The sequence below is a fragment of the Petaurus breviceps genome, unplaced genomic scaffold, assembly GCF_028583685.1.
Source record: "Petaurus breviceps papuanus isolate PSGF00001 unplaced genomic scaffold, PetGlider_PUasm1.0 90895, whole genome shotgun sequence".
Classification (NCBI taxonomy): Eukaryota; Metazoa; Chordata; class Mammalia; order Diprotodontia; family Petauridae; genus Petaurus; species Petaurus breviceps.
In genome coordinates, this window is record NW_027187372.1 from 4,420,472 (window position 1) to 4,425,219 (window position 4,748).

The following is a 4,748-nucleotide window of genomic DNA, read 5'->3' on the forward strand; positions in this document are numbered from 1 at the left end:
CTTCTTCTTCTTCTTCTTCTTCTTCTTCTTCTTCTTCTTCTTCTTCTCCTCCTCCTCCTCCTCCTCCTTCTTCTTCTTCTTCTTCTCCTCCTCCTCTTCCTTCTCCTTCTCTTTCTTCTTCTCCTCCATCATCATCTTCTTCTTTGTCTTCTTTATCTTCTTCTGCTGCTGCTGCTTCTACTTCTTCATCCTCTACTCTTCCTCTTCCTCTTTCTTCTCCTTTCCTCACCACATGTGGTTCCTCACTCCTCTTGGGGTGCCATATCCTTATATATGGGTGCTCTGTCTATAAGAATATAATTTTTGGTTGCTTATCTCTTATAAGATATTTTGGGGATTGGTGGTTAGATTTTTTTATTTAATTTTTTTTTCAAAAAGCTGGGACAGTATGTTTTTTGTCCTGTGCAGTTTTCATTTATGATTTTTTTAGAATTTAGCTCTGAAGAAAAAGGCTTTTTTAAAAAGCCCATTGTCTTTCAAATGGAGCTACTTGACTACACCATTAAATCCAAATCACTCTGGCTTTCATTGAATACCTAATAACAGCTATGAGGTTTAGGTTTAGATGTCTTAGAATGAGTGTGAATAGCAATTGTTGAATGAGCATAAATAGCAATTGTTTTCTGTTCTTACTAGAAACTGTGAGGGTCTTTCCCTCCCAGACTGACATTTTGGTGATGGTAAATCATGCCATCTTTTGTGTCAATTCTTACCTAGCCCTTAGTCATTGAATGGGCATTGCATCAGACAAACTGACACCTGGGAAAGACTTTGATTTAGAAAGGTCACAGTCACCCACTGCATCCCCAGTCATCACCTGTTGTCTTGATTTTCATCTTTCCATCAGACTTCCATGACTCTGAAGGAGAGAATGAAGCTAATGACTTTGTGCAGCTCTGCCTCACTTCAATTCAATTCAAAATCAATATGTCACCTTCGAGATGTTATTGGTCTTCTTTAATAATGAAGGATGGACAAAACAACAACTTCGATCTATCTTTTCTCTGTACTTGCTGCAATCCCATTCTTCTAAAGTCTGGGGTATTTGTCAGATTCTAGCCAGAGTTCCCCTCTTTATCTGCCATAATCCTTAAGATGGCATGGTTATTTTCTTCTAAGGTTTCTGTTATTTCCACTTCACTAATCAATTAATTCTTCTTTGATGGACAGTGGCATATTCAGAATATCAATTACTCTAGTCATTTCCTCTACCTTTAAAGATATGAAATTGTCAACAAGATGCATCAAGAGCTGTCTGGTGATATTCTGTTTGAATCTGTAATTTGGCATAACTCATGTATCAAAAAAGATAGCAAAGAATATAGATTTCACAGTATAACAAAACAATTTGGGTAAAACCTTTTAATTCTGCTAAAAAAAAATTGCTGAAATACCAGGCTGGTCCTTAAGTGCAAGACTAGACTCAACTGTTAGAAACCTCCATACTTAACTGAGGAATGAACACTTAATAAAAGCCTCTTGTTTTAAAGGGTTTTTGACTTTGCTGAAGTCAACCATCATGGGTTAAGAAGGAATGACAGGTTTATAGCTTAATTATTAATCCCATTTTTTATGCCAACAGTGTGCATCAAACTACCATGTCAGTTTAAGATTAAAAAAATGTAATCATTCTTCCTTCCCTAAATATATGGAATGCCAATGGATTAAAATATTTGTTTTTGAAGTTATTTTGAAGTTATTGCTCTTGTAAATACAAGTAGGTGTAACCTATCAGTCTTCTTAAAGAAGATGAACCTTTGAGGAGCCATTTCTGATTGGTCAAGATATAACAATAATAGTTCAGTAGATTCAGCCATGAATTGGTTTCAAGAACACCTGCGTTCAAATCTGCCCTTGGACACTTACCAGCTGGGTCATACTAAGTCACTTATCCTGTCTTTCCCAAAGATTCCTTATCTGTAAAATGAGAATAATAATAGCACCAACTTCCCAAGGTTGTTGTGAGCATAAAATGAGCTAACGTTTTAAAGCACTTAGCACAATGTCTGGCACATAATAGGCACTTAAAACTTTTTTAAAAAATATTTTACACTTTAAGGTTTGTGATATCTTTGACATTATCTTACTTACATATATTGTCTCATTTTATCTTTATAACAACTCTGTTATAATTTTTGTTCTCATTTTAAGGAAGAAGAAATTGAAGCTTGGAGAAGCTTCCGTTAACTTACCTCTCAAGTCACAGAGTTAAGAAGTAATCCAGGAGGGATTTGAACCCAGGACTTCCTGACTTACAAATTCAAAATGCTATCAAGTCATGCATTGTCAGCTATAGGAAGGTCATGTGCAAACTTCTTCCAGTGTTCTGTATATCTGTCTGATAAAGGTGATACTGAAGTTCTTCTGGTTACCTGCTATTAGGGTTGGTATATAGCACTTTCTCTTTCAACAATTGATTCCATAATCAGTAGCCTTCAGGTTAACTTCAAAGTCATAGGCCAGAATCTATCAGGCCTACTGTCAGGCACAGGGAGATTTCACCTATTAGCATGATTATGATTTTTTCTTGTTATGCTTTAAAATGCTCCTCTAAATTGTTTTGATAGTTGATAATCCCGGGAGAATAATGGTATTTTAAAAGATTGGCCTTTGTTTCTGTGGGAAGATTGGGGTCATTAAAAAAGTTTTCCAATTTCCTAAAGGCAAACTAGGCCACTCTCTTCCTCTCATTCAATTCTGGGCTAACCCATTATCCATCAGTACTGTATGTCCCAGCTATATATAGCAATAAACAGGCTCTTTAAATTGTCCTTCCGAATGCATGTCATAATATGGGCTGCAAACATTCTTCATCCACTTGGTCTTTCTTGTGTCTATAATCAGGCCAAACCCTTTTAAGTGATTACAGATGTCTTCCAAGAAGTTCTATAATGTTCCAGGGTTTGGTACAACAAATAGAATGATATCTGCAGCAGGAGTATTTGGAGGATCCCCTACCAACCACAAAGAATTCTTCTTCAACTTGGACTCTGCTCTGGACATCCTCCATCATAGTGCTAAACATGTTGATGAAAATACATCTCCTTGTTTTATGCTCCTGTTTTAATCTTGAAAGGGAAGTTAATTTTGTTATCTTTATCTTATAGAAGAGGGACACATGAAATGTCTGTGGTCACAAAACACATTAGTGATAAAGATAACATTTAAACCCACCATTTTAAAGTTTCTAGCTGATTGTTTAGCCTACTGAAATATGATTTATTTTTAATTTATTTATATTGATTTATTATCTATAATATATGTTGATTTTATTTTATTAATATTGATTCCTTTTTATTATTTATTTATGTTGATCTTTCTTCATATTTATATTGATCTTTTTTTCTTCATATCAAAATATTACATGCCAATTGAATATCAGGCAGAGGCTACGGCAGATTTATTTTTAGCCATTAACATATCTTACATCCATCCCTTTCTCTCTCCTCCCATGGCCCTTATCACTTCTCTCCTGAAATATTACAGTAGCTCCTGCTTGGTTTCCCTTCTTTCATTCTCTTCCCCTCTCCAATCCCTACTACACACTGGCGATGAAGTGAGCTACCTAAAACATAAATCTAATTGTGATGGGATACTATTGTGCTATAGGAAATGAAGAATAGGATGGTTTCAGAAAAACCTGGGAAGACTTATATGAACTGATGCAAAGTTTGTACAACCAGGAAAATATTGTACACAGTAATGGTAAATATTGTAACAATGAACAACTGTGAAACACTTACCTACTTTGTTGAAGACAATGATCCAAGACAATTTCAAATGAACCATGATGAAAACTGTCAGCTACCTCCAGAGAGAGAACTGGTCAACTCAGTGCAGACTGAAACCTACTTTGTGGGGCACCTAAGTGATTCAGTGTAATAGAGCAGTGACCTTGGAGTCAGGAGGACCTGAATCCTCAGACACTTACTAAGCTACTGAACCCTGGACAAGTCACTTAACCCTGAAAAAAAAAGAACTTACTTTTTCACTTTATTTTTCTTCCTTTTTTGGTTGTAGTGTTGTTATTTGCAACATGACTAATATGAAAATGTTTTTACATGTATAATATCACATTACTTGTTTTTCAATGGGTAGGGAAGGGGCAGGAAGGAGGTTGAGAATTTGGAACTCAAAATTTTTAAAAAATGAATGTTAAAAATGAATAAATACATTTTTAAAAATAGATACAATCATGTCACTAACCTACTCAAAAAATTTCAGTGACTCCTTATTGTTTTTAAGATAAAATACAGAACTCTCAATTTGTTAATCAAAGTCTTTCATAGCCTGACTCCAACACACCATTTCTAAATTTATTTCACATTACTCCACTTGACATATTTTCCTTTCCAGACAAACTGGCCTACTTGCTATTCCTCAGACTCATTATTTCATCTCCTACTTTCATGCTTTTGCCCAAGTTTGTCCTACATGTCTAGAATGTAACCTGTTTCTTGGAATCCTTAGCTTTTTTCTAGGATCAGCTGCAGTGCTATCTCCTTTGGGAAGCCTTTCCTGATCCTGTATCACTCTCTCTTCTCAAATTATGTTGTATTTATTTATCTGTTTGAATATAGGCTCCCTAGTAGAATGCAAGTCCCTTGAGGAGGACTATTTTTAATTTTGTCTTTGTAATTCTAGCATTTACAACAGTTCCTTGAACATAGTAGGTGATTAACAATTGTTTGCTGAATGAATGAATGTTATTAACTTTTTTGCCAATTTAAGAATTACATTAATAAAAT

At 35.1% G+C, this 4,748-nt stretch overlaps 1 long non-coding RNA gene across 1 annotated transcript in view; it reads left to right on the plus strand.

Annotated features, from left to right (window-relative positions):
- The window catches only part of LOC138150860 (uncharacterized), a 79,370-nt gene extending 76,093 nt beyond the window's left edge, over positions 1–3,277 (plus strand). Inside the window, exon 3 of the long non-coding RNA XR_011165671.1 lies at positions 2,152–3,277. This is a non-coding gene — a long non-coding RNA (uncharacterized lncRNA). The remainder of the gene's footprint in view (positions 1–2,151) is intronic.
- The last annotated feature ends 1,471 nt before the right edge of the window (positions 3,278–4,748 follow it).